The sequence below is a fragment of the Macaca nemestrina genome, chromosome 12 (genome assembly GCF_043159975.1).
Source record: "Macaca nemestrina isolate mMacNem1 chromosome 12, mMacNem.hap1, whole genome shotgun sequence".
In the NCBI taxonomy this organism is placed as follows: Eukaryota; Metazoa; Chordata; class Mammalia; order Primates; family Cercopithecidae; genus Macaca; species Macaca nemestrina.
The window spans coordinates 46,869,478-46,881,553 of NC_092136.1; the positions used below are offsets into that span (position 1 = coordinate 46,869,478).

The following is a 12,076-nucleotide window of genomic DNA, read 5'->3' on the forward strand; positions in this document are numbered from 1 at the left end:
GGAGGGCAAGACTCAGCGGAGGGAGGGGCTGTCCGCTCGCTCTAGCTCCCCAGAGGCTGAACAGGGAGAACTGGGAAAAGGGGCGCCTCCTCAGCGTCCTAGAACTGGTACTCGTCACCCGGTATTGCGTGCGCCCTAGTATGCGGCCGCTCCACTTGCGCAGGTGTTGGTAACATGGGAGGAGCGCCACAGCATGCCCCCAGTGAGCCGACCCCCCCACCCCCCAATTCTGCCCCCTTTGTCTCGCTGGCCCCTACTCCCTCTGTCTGCCTGTCTGTCCCGTCCCAGGTTCAGCGCGCACGGCCCTGGCAGGGTCCCTCTGGCGGTTGCCGTAGCAGCGCGGCCCGACCCGGGGCTCCCAAGAGGAGAAAAATCATGAATGAAATGGATGCGATGCTCCCACTCCTCCGCCCTCCCTGTCCAGGCAACCTTGGCTTGAGGACAACGACTGCTGGGACTCCGCGCAGAGTTGCTCGGGAGAGGGAGGCACCTGAGATGAGGTCAGGGGTTAAGGGTCTGTGATCCGCCCCCTTCGTGCCCCGGGAGCAGCCCGATCTCCCGGTCCCCAGCCCCGCCAGCCCTGCGCAATTCCCGGGGAGCGGCGCCAGCCCGCCCGGGGGCGGGGCGGAGCCAGGGCTGGGGGGTGCCAAACCCACCCGGCGGCTGCGCCTGCGACTCCGCAGCTGAAGCGCATTTGGTGAGGCTGTAGGGCGAGGGAGCGCGCACGGAGCGCGGGACGGAGCGCCGGGCGGACGGACCGAAGGACGGACGCCCCCGCACACGCAGACGCACAGAGCTCGGCGCGGCCCCCGTCGCGCACACACTGGCACAGACACAGGCAGGGACACACGCAGACACACGCACACTCGCGCGCGCACATCCTCCCGCCAGCCTGCCCGCCTGCTCGCCGCAGCCCGCAGCCCGCAGCCCGCAGCCCGCAGCCCGCAGCCCGCTCTGGCCGGTAAGTGCAGCGCCTCCGTCGGCGCCTTTGTGTGCGGAGCCGGAAGGTGCAGGGCGCGGGTCCCTCCTTGGGGTGGCCCCGCAATTGACACCTTCTCCAGTCCTCCGGGCCGAGGAGTCGGCGCCCGCCCCCGCCACGCCCCCGTGGGGCTCCCGGCGCCCCCATGCTGGGGGAGGGGTCCCCCAACGCAGAGGAGGGGGCTCGGCGCTTGGTAGCCGGGAGGGAGCGGCAGCCACTCCCCACGAAGCCCGTGCGCGGTTCCGGGGAGGAATCGGGATAGTGTTTTGGAGTGTGAGCCTCTACGGCCGGCGGAGGTTGGTGCGCGGCTCTGGGCTGCATTGCCTCTTCAGAGCCTGAAGCCCCTGAGGGAGGTTGGAAACCGCCGCTACCCTTCCGGTCTCTAAAGCGCGGCTCCCAGCCTTCCCAACGCATCGCCTCCACCGACCCTTTAGCTTTAGCCTCCAGCGTCCCTTTAGCTTTAGCCTCCAGCGTCCCACCCTCCCCCAGAATAAAAGCTTAGCGCGCTCCCCTCCCCCAGCATGCAGCTTGTTTCTGGATGAGGCCCAGGCTCCTGCAAAACCGGAGATTGCCCGTGTAAGAGCCTTGGGAGGCTTACCTTATCCAGGATCACAGGGCTTTAGAAGATCCGGGCCAGACGAATCTTCGGAACTTAGTCAACCTCCTCATTTTACAGGTGGGGTAACTGAGGGCCCAGTAAGGTGGCTTGGCCAAGGTGACCGGAGAGTTAGTGGTAAAGCTTTCATTAGAATCTAGGGTCACAGGTTTTCATACTCATGCCCCCTCCTACACAACTAGATCCCACCCCCATTGAAGCCCCAGAACCCCAAAATTCACCTGAGTGTACCACGAAAGTGTGTAATTCCAGCCCTGCCTCACTTGGAGGGGCAGGTGCCATTCATTTGCTATCATCCCTACCTGCTGTACCAAAAAACGGGGGAGGGGGCTTTAATTTGCTTCCTTCAACCTCAAAGGAGAGCTCTCACGTCTCTTATGCAAACACTCAAACACTCCGAAGTTGGGATTCCGTTTGGGAGAATGAAGAAGCCCTGGACCTGAGATCAGATTCCCAGGCGTTAATCCTGATCCACCCAGGACACATGGAGCCTGAGTGTCCTCAGTTGGACCAGGTGATGTGGCATCCCAGGATTTGTCCTCTTCTCCACTGTGTCCTGACTGCGTGCCCTCCCAGTCACCCTTCCCTCCCCCTTGAGGGCCAAGTCTTCTACTCCAACCAGGCCCCTTGAGTCATCCCTTTGCGGAGGTCCCCACCTCTTTCTCCTTGGGGCTTGTTAAGGGCAGCCTCTTGGTGCTGCTGACAAACCTGCTGGGGAAGCTTGAGTTACAATCACACCAGGCTCGGGTGCTTTCTCAGCACAAGGCTCCATCAAGGGCAGCCGGGTGTCCCCAGAGCTGAGCCTGAAGCCTGGTGCAGAGAGGGTGCCCCGAGAGGTGTGTTGAAGGAGTACAAGCACAGACGGATGGTGAAGGGATGGAGTCCGTCACCTTGGAGGAGACTCTGGATGGAAGAGTTGGCAAGGAGGGCAGTGTTCAGTCTCCAGGGACCTGAGGTTCTGGTCTCAAGAACTTCCTTTTTAAATTTTATTTCCATAGGTTTTGGGGGGACAGGTGGTGTTTGGTTTCATGAGTAAATTCTTTAATGGTGATTTGTGAGACTTTGGTGCACCCGTCACCCACAGTATACACTGAACCCAATTTTTGTAGTCTTTTATCCCTCACCCGCCTCCCTCCTCCCCCAAGTCCCCAAAGTCCATTGTATCATTCTTATGCCTTTGCATCCTCATAGCTTAGCTCCCACTTATGAGTGAGAACATACAGTGTTTGGTTTTCCATTCCTGAGTTACTTCACTTAGAATCATAGTCTCTAGTTCCATCCAGAACTTTTTTGAGGGGTGAGCAGCTCATCATGGAGCTGAGCCAGGGTGGCCAAGTGGCAGAACTTCAGGGGCTGCCACTGACAATGTAGTCCATACAGATGGCATTGGCTATGAAGTTTACACAAACTTCATAATGAATTGTGGCCCCTGGGTTTTTGCCGTGTAGGGGTTTCTCCCTTCAGAGTGGAGAGATCTGGATTCCAGGCCCAGTTTCTTCCTCACTGGCTATACAATGTCAGTATATAACCCTTCTGGGTCTCAATTTCTCCATCCAAAAAATAACATCATTGGATTGATGATGTTATGAACTATTTGGCGGTGGGGTAGGGGGGAGCACGTATTTATATAACTGCTATGGGCTTCTTTTGCTCTATGAAGGAATAATTTCTGACTCAATAATGTATGTAGAGTACTTAGGACAGTCCCTAGCACATACGAAATGCTCAAGAATTGGTAGCTAGTAATTCCACTAGGACCCCAGCTTTGTGGATATACCCTATACGTCTTCCTTTCTTCAGATCATCCAAGGACATGGGATTCTTAAGGCCTCAAAAGTCCTCCTCCCTCAAAAGAATCCTTTCCCCACTGACCTATTCCTGGACTTCAGGCTCAGCCAGCATAAAACATCCATGAAAACTCCCTGGGAGGAGCAACACTTTTGTTTATTCAACGTTTTGTATGTTAGCATGATAGAATTTCATAATTAATTTGTATGTAGTATCAAAAGCTTTTCCTATACTCTGTCACTCCTCTATAACACATCCATGACATCAATAATGTTATCCCCATTTTACATATAGGGAAATTAAGGCTTGGATTTTCACTTATCTAAGGGTGCATACCTCAAAAGTCTCAGATCCAGAGAGCTAGGCCCTCCAGCTCAGATGATCTGACTCCAGATTCTGAACTCTTCTGTGTCATATTGCCTGTCCTTTCCTGAGACTTGCCCTAAAAGAGAGGCAGATAACCCCTTAAAAAACAGTTGAGAAGAAAGAGGAATTTTAATCTCCTCACAGGTCAGTAATGGCTTCTTGGAGAAGCCAAGTAGCATTTAAACTGGGTGAATGATTTGTACATTAGAAGAAAGGAAGAAAACTATTTCAAGAAATGGAAACAGCATAAGCAGAGGATGGACAGGCAATGGGGACTTCTAGGATATATACAGAAACTGGAAAGCAGTTCATTCCAACTGGATCAAAAAGAATAAAAGAAGGGTCTTGAGAAGGAAGGTTGGGTTAAGGGGATGGAGGTTATTGGGGGGACATTGACTGCCAAGCTATAGAGTTGGGAGTCTTTAGTTTTTGAGTGGGGAAGAAACATGATCAAACCTTAGCATGATGAAACTCACTCTGGCTACCCCTTGGAGAACAGATTGGGTGAGGAGAGCCTGCTGGCCGGAAGCCCAGGTAGGAAATGATGACAATGGTTTAGGTGAGAGATAGAGTATGGACTGGGGGTGGTTGTAAGAATGGTTAGAAAAAGGAGTTGTTGCAAGAGGCCACAGTGTCACTAAAATTGGTAACTGATTGGATGTAGGCACTAGCAGGAGGGAGGAATAAGTGGTGGCAAGGCTTTGAGACTGAACGGCCAAGGACACCATTCACAGACAGAGCCCAACAGGAGGAGGAGTGGGAGGCTTAGGAGTAGGGGCTGTGAATCTACCAGGGACCATAATGATCCCTCCTGCAAAGCTGGTTCATCAAGCACCCTAAACTATCAAGAACCAGTTCATTCATTTATTCTCCGAATACATATAAACATCTGTTACATGCCAGGTTGTTCTAGCCCCTAGGGATACACTGCTAAAAAGATGAACTTCCTCCCCAAGCTCTACCAGGGGAGGCAGAAAATAAAAATAAGCAAAGATAAAATTGTTCAGGTGGTGAGCAGTGCTTTGGAGAAAAATAAAGTAGGATGAGGGATGACTGGGAGGAAGAGTGGAGGAAGAGATCTGCCTTTAAATAGAATTGTCTTTGAGGAGGTGATATTTGAACAAAGACCTGAATGAAGAGGAGACCTGGGGAATAGCATTCTAAAAACAGGAGACCACAGGTGCAAAGGCCCTGGGGTAACAATATCTTGGTATCTTCAAGGAACCTGAAGTGCAGCTGTAAGAGATAAAGGGGGAAAGTGATAAGGAAAAAGGTGAGAGAGTGGGCAGAGCCAGTCATGTAAGGGCCTATGGACCTAAAGAATGAGAAGTTGCATGATGTTAATGAATCTAAGAGAACAGACATCCTATTCACCTTATATTCTTTGTGCCTAGCAAACCAAACCTGACCCTTCACAGTAAATAATTGTTGAATGAATGAATGAATGAATGTTGGAAGTGACCATTTATGTATGAGACTGCATATCTTGGACTTATATGAACCAATAAATAAAGAGATTATACCATAGTAAGGGTATAGTAAGCTGTACTATGATCAAAATAGTAAAGCTCAGATAACTTGAATTCTGTGTTGTTGCTCAAGTATGAAAATTTAAGTGAAGTCTACATATTTTATTCAATATGGCTTGATACTATAACACTGCTGTTGACTAATACGAAATAGTAAAACATACCTGAAATGACTGTAAAACAATGAAAATAACATTCTTGGTCTTTCTTCATCCTCCTCCCAGCACAAATATACATCCTTCTGGCTTCATTTCAAATTTTCTCTTGAACTCTCAACCATTTCCTTCATAGAGGTTTTAAAGAAACTCATCTCTAACACAAAGACCCATATTTGCAGGACAAGATGCTGTCATCTCCAGTAAATTGACAGATTCCCAAAAAGAGAAGGCAGTGGGGAGGGAGAAATTATAGACATACAAATGCTTCAGGCACCTAATTAATTGTTGAAATGGGTCTACAAGTGGAGATGGGAAAACTGACTGGACCATGTGAGGGGCTAGGTGACATGCAGGCTCAGTGTTAGAAACACAGGATCTCTGGACCCCCTGGTCCAGATTCCATCTGAAGCCACAGGTCTGTCACCTGTCACCTTTAGAAGGTGGAAGCTCAGGTCATCTCAAGGGAAAAAAAAACAAACTAGAAACTCTTTTCGTTTTCAAGCAGTGTTATCACCAAAAGGCTCTCCCTTACGTTAGGGGATTATGGAAAATAAGATTCCCCCCATTCTTTAACATCATCTCAGTCTTTTCTACATCTGGTGAGATGTGGAACGAGCATCATGGTCACCGGTGTCTGGCAAAACTCAGAAATTTCTAAACTCTTAGACTGAGAAAAGCTTTTCCCGCTGTGCTGCAGCACATGGAACAGAAGCTACCCTCCTTCCTGTGTCCCCGTTGAAGCAAGCGTGACTCAAGTTTCTATACCTGGGGTGTAGCGTGTTGGATGGGGAGGGGATCCCCTCACACCAGATGCAGGAGATCCACTGTTTGCAGATTTGTAAGGAAACAAGCATCTTGGGAATTCCTAACTTTGGGCTAATGTAAGGGATAAACTGTTCACAGCCAAATTTTCTGGTTAGTCCAATAGCAAAATAAAGACCCTAAATTGCCCTCCTTTTTGTGGTGAGGTAGTTGGTTGCAGTCGTTAGAGAGACACACCAAGTCCCCACGTGTCTTTCTGTAGAGTCAAGATGAAACACCGCCTCGCCCCCCGTTCCTCTGGAAGCCGTTCGGGAGAGATTTGTGGGCCTCAGTGGTGGCAGCATATGGGCATCTGGAATCAATTCTGAAGATTCTTGCAAAACTAACGATGTGTATATTTCATCATCTGCCTAAAGGCGTTGTCTGGTATGAGTTAAAAATTACAGTTGTGAAAATAACCATACTCCATGCTAGAGAACAAACATAAGATGAACCATTGTTTTATATGCTCCATTCTATGTTTTCTGTAGATCTGTATTTTGTAATAGTTGAAATTAGTCCACATATAGGTGTATAGCCTGCATTTTTCACTTAACATTTTGTCATGACTTCTCTGTTGATACCTGGTTGGCTGGTCCCTACTTTATTTAACTATGTCTTTATTGTTGCGTGTAGTCCATAATGAGCATCTCCAGGCACATAGCTTTTCCATCTCAGAGTCTCAAAGCATCTATCTGAAGCACCCTCGAGAGATATGATGGGATCAAGGAAAAGAACATGTCCTGGTCCTGGGGTCTGCAGTAGAAAAAGAACAGAGAGCTGGGTGTGGTGGCTCACACCTGTAATCCCAGCACTTTGGGAGGCTAAGGCAGGGGATCATTTGAGGTCAGAAGTTTGAGACCAGCCTGGCCAACATGGTGAAACTGTGTCTCTGGTAAAAATATAAAAATTAGCCGAGTGTGGTGGTGTATACCTGTAGCCCCTCCTACTCAGGAGGCTGAGGCAGGAGAATTGCTTGAATCCAGAAGGCAGAGGTTGCAGTGAGCCAAGATCATGCCGCTGCACTCCAGCCTGGGTGACAGAGCGAGACCCTGTCTGAAAAAGAAAAAAAGAACAGGGAACACGAGAGCTGGAAGCAAGGAGAGGATGGAGAGGAAGACAGATCATGGGCCAGGAGGTCAAGGTCACAGAGCACTAGGGTTGGCAGAGGGGCATGCAGCTCTGTCAGATTTCAGAGGGAAGTCTGTCCTTCCAGTGTTTTGTTTGGTGTGGGAGGCTTTTATTAAATTGTGGTAAAATGCACATAACATGAAATTTACTATTTTAACCAATTTTAAGTGTATAATTTTGTGGCGTTAAGTATATTCACAGTGTTATACAACCATCACCACTGTCCATCTCCAGAACCTTTTTATCTTACCAGACTGAATCACTGTACTCAGTAAATACTAATTCCTCATTCCCATCTCCCCCAGCCCCTGGTGACCTCCGTTCTACTTTCTGTCTTCATAAATTCCCCTATCCTAGGTACCTCGTGTAAGTGGCATCATGTTTGTCTTTTTTTGTCTGGTTTCTTTCACTTAGCCTAATGTTTTCAGGGATCATCTCTGTTGTATCATATATCAGAACCTCATTTTTAAAGCTGAGTATATTCCATTGTATGGATATACCACATTGTTTAGCCATTCATCTGTTTCCACCTTTTGGCTATTGTGAATAATACAGCTATGAACATTGGTGTGCAAGGATCTGTTTGAGCCCCCGCTTTCAACCCTTTGGGGTATATACCTAGCGGTGGAATTGCTGGATTGTATGGTCATTCTGTGTTTAACTTTTTGAGAGGTGCGGAGTGCATTTTTTAAAAAGGATTTTTGCATGCCCAGTATGAAGACCACTGAGTGAAGTCTTAGGAGTAGAGAGTCCAGGAAGAAGCTGTTAATTTAAAAACTAAATGTTGTTTGGGTTCTGCATGGCCATGGAGGTAACAGAAGAGAGAAGAGGGAACAGAATACAAATGAGTCTGGCTCCATTTCTGAAGAATTGTTGTGATTTAGAGGCATTGTGGGTGGAAAAAGAAAGCTCTCAGGAGAGATCTTAGTGGGTGGAATTCATTCAAGCATGCAAGTATTTACTGTACCAGGCACTGTGGTGGACACAAGGCCCTCAGCAATCAACATGACCACAAGGACCCTGCCCGCAAGGAGCTTAACATCTAGTGGAGGCACCAGAGGAGTCACCTGGCAACAGTGGTCTGTATTGATGCATTCTAGGCTCACCATAAGCACTCGCTCTTACTGAGTGCTTACTACGTTATCTCAATCTTGGTAATAGTTCAGTGAAGACGGTTTCTGTTAGCCTCAATTTGCAGGTGAGGAAACAGAGAGCTTGAGTAACTCCGTTTCAGGTACGCACAGCAAGTAAGTGTCAGAGCCAGAATTCAAACCTAGGCAGTAACTGTGTTCTGTAGGGCTGTGGGAACACAGGAGAGACACCTGCCCAGGTCAGAGAAGGCTTTCTGAAGGGAGGAGGGGTCAGGTGAGTATTTTCATGCAAGTCAGCTGTGTTGTTCTTTCGCCTGTGATGTAAAACAGTGCTTTTCTATAGTAGCAGCAGTAGTTCAGCCCTGCTTCCAGTGGCTCCAGACACTCAGGGAGACCCCCGTCACTGAGACTCCACTTCAGAGGAAGATGATCACTTTTATCCTTGGTGCTTATCATGAGGCCGGGAGGCTGGGGGTGAGGCATTGCCGTTTCCACTACCATCTGCTGCCTCTGCTACTTCCCTAGCTGGTCAGCAGCTGAGGTGCCTCAGAGGTACCTCCTGGGGCCCCTCCAGGACAGCATCAGGCCAGTGGGCTAAGAGGCAAATATGAGGCCTAGGAGTGGCAGTGAAGATCGTATGTCCACCTTCTGTGCCACATCACTGTCCCAAGACTCTGCCACCACCACCACCAGAGCCTTGTCTTACCAAAATACAGATGTGGCCAGGTCTCTCTGGTGTTTCCGTCCTTCTGCAGCTCCCCGTGGCTTGCAGCTATATTTCTCAACAGGGACCTACTGGCCTTTGGGTGGGAGAGTTCTTTGCTGTGAAAGCATCCCTGGCCCCATCTCCTATAGATTTGCCTGTAGCACCCTTCAGTTATTATAACAACCAAAAATGCTCACCCATGTTCTTCAGGTTTATTTTACAAGCAGTCAAATGTACAGATCTTAAGTGTTCTGTTCAGTGCATTTTGACAACTGCATGAGCTCATATAACCATCACCAAGAGCAAGACTCAGAAGATTTCCATCACCCCCGAAAGTTCAGCGATAACGATTGTTCCCATTTCTATCACTGTAGATGGATTTTGTCTGTTCCTAATCGTCATATAAGTGGAATCATGTCGTATGTGCTCTTTTGTGTCATGAAATAGTTTTTAAAAAGCCAGATGCAGTGGCTCATACCTGTAACCCCAGCATTTTGGGAGGCCGAGGCAGGTGGATCACCCAAGGGTCAGGAGTTCAAGACAAGCCTGGCCAGCATGGCGAAGCCCCATCTCTATTAAAGTACAAAAATTAGCTGGGCATGGTGGTGCACACCTGTAGTCCCAGCTACTCGGGAGGCTGAGGCAGGAGAATCACGGGAACCTGGGAGGTGGAGGTTGCAGTGAGCCAAGATTGTGCCACTGCACTCGAGCCTGGGTGACAGAACAAGACTCCATCTCCAAAAAAAAAAAAGTAAAAAGACATAGTTTTTGAGATCCATCCATGTTGTCACTTTTTCCCCACTAACTCCTGATACACACACGGATTTCTCAATGCCAGCTAGCATGGCAATACCTGCTCTGTCCCCCTGAGAAAAAAATGGTCTGTGAGTCAAAGTCAGTGTGTCTTAGGCTGATGCATGAAGCCCTCTGCTGTGTGACAAGAATCCCGCTTATGTCTACTCTGTGGCTACACTGAGGTGCCTCCTCTGCCTAGCGTACCTTGTGCTTTCATCTCCCCGGGCCTTTGCCCTGCAGTGTTCCCTGCCTGGAATGTCCTCCCTGTATCTGGTGAACTCCTGCTTGTCCATCGGGTGTCTTCTGTGCAGCTTCCCAGGCTCTGTTTTTGTGCCCTCCTGAGCACTCCCATAAGACAGCCTCAGTGGGCCCTTAATGCGTTTCTCACTCAACTCACTAGGCTGAATGCTGGGTGGAGGGCGGGGACTGGTTCTTAGTTATCTGTGTGTCCCCCAAGGCTCAGTACAGAGCCTGATATTAAAGAAATTGATACAAGATTATAGCAAGATTATCTCAGAGACAAACTGGGTTTAAAATGCAAAATATATTCTGAACCAGCCTCTGGAGCTAACAAAGGTGGGGCCGGGCACGGTGGCTCATGCCTGTAATTCCAGCACCAGGCCGAGGCAGGCGGATCACTTGAGGTCAGGAGTTTGAGACCACCCTGGCCAATATGGTGAAACCCCATCTCTACTGAAAATACAAAAATTAGCCGGGCATGGTGTCTGGCGCCTGTAGTCCCAGCTACTTGGAAGGCTGAGGCAGGAGAATTGATTGAACCCAAGAGGCAGAGGCTGCAGTGAGCCTAGATCACACCACTGCACTCCAGCCTGGGTGACAGAGGAAGACTCCATCTGGGAAAAAAAAAAAAAAAAAAGTGGTCAAAAAAAGACAGTCTGATCTCTGGCTACAGATGATAAATGTAAACTGACTTCCTGCCAGTGAGGCAGAGACCTCCATGCCTTCCCCAGAGGACCTGGCACACAGTAGGTATGCAGCTGCTATTTATTAAATTTGAATTCAGGAGGTCAGGCCCCTTTCAACCGTGATTCCTGGTCCCACCTGGATATTTTTTCCTAGTTCACACTCTATTTTTTTGTTTCCTGGCAAAAGAGCCTTAAAACCAGCTGATGTTTCCAAACCCTGCCTCTCTGTGTCTTCTCCTCCAGGCCCTGCTTCTGACTCAGTTTGACTCTTCCACCAAACCCGAAGATGCCGAGATCTTCCCAATTTGCCACGATCTGAGCCAGGCCTGAGCACAGAAGGGTTAAATCGGGCTGGGGGCAGGAGGCACTGATGAGAAGCTGGAGTTCACAGCAGGGTGTGGCAGGAGCTAGGGGCCCCTCTAGTTGCAGGTGGGAGCAAACTGAGCTCTGAACTTCAGCTTTCCCCTCTGTAAGTACATCCCAGCCCTGTGAGAAAGGAGCCTTGTAAACAATGAGGAGCAGAGCAGATGCCAGAAGGGAACATCATGGACCATCCAGAGCAAGGCAGCTGCACTGGCAGCCCGGGCCCAGGGCGGCATGAGGGAAGTCTAGGGATGAAACCAGAGGCATGAAATAATATGTGATCAGGGTGGGTGTGTAACCAACACAGGCTAGGCCAGAATTCTAGTTCCAGGGTGTATTAGACCATTCTTGCATTGCTCTAAAGAAATACAGCAATTTCTTTAGAGCAATGCAAGAGACTGAGTAATTTATAAAGAAAAGAGGTTTAATTGGCTTATGGCCAGGCTGTCCAGGAAGCATGGCACTGGTGTCTGCTTGGCTTCTAGGGAGGCCTCAGGAAGCAGACAATCAGAAGGCAAAGAGGGTGCAGGCACATCACACAGGGAAAGCAGGAAGAGAGTGAGTTGGGGGAGGTGCCACATGCTTTTAAAAGATCAGATCTTGTGAGAACTCTCATCAGGACAGCACAAGCCATGCGGGATCCGCCTCTGTGACCTACCAGGCCCCACCTCCGACACTGGGGATTACAATTCAGCATGAGATTTGGTCGGGGACAGATATCCAAACTATATCACAAAGGGAGAAGGGAGAGCTGCAAGAGGGGACAAGGCCTAATCCTAGAAGGCAGAGACTCTGCCCGTTAGAGCAGAAGGCCAGTTGCTGGGGTT

The 12,076-nt window shown here is 49.2% G+C and overlaps 1 protein-coding gene across 2 annotated transcripts in view; it reads left to right on the forward strand.

Annotated features, from left to right (window-relative positions):
• The first annotated feature begins 673 nt into the window (after positions 1-673).
• LOC105486992 (protein tyrosine phosphatase non-receptor type 5) overlaps positions 674-12,076 on the forward strand; it is a 61,976-nt gene continuing 50,573 nt past the window's right edge. The window contains exon 1 of one of the 2 annotated variants that reach the window (XM_011750226.2): positions 674-961. The gene's annotated coding sequence lies outside the window, so the exon portion shown is untranslated. Of the gene's footprint in view, positions 962-6,498; positions 6,625-12,076 lie in introns of those variants that run through there. The other variant, XM_071074978.1, reaches the window with a different exon arrangement.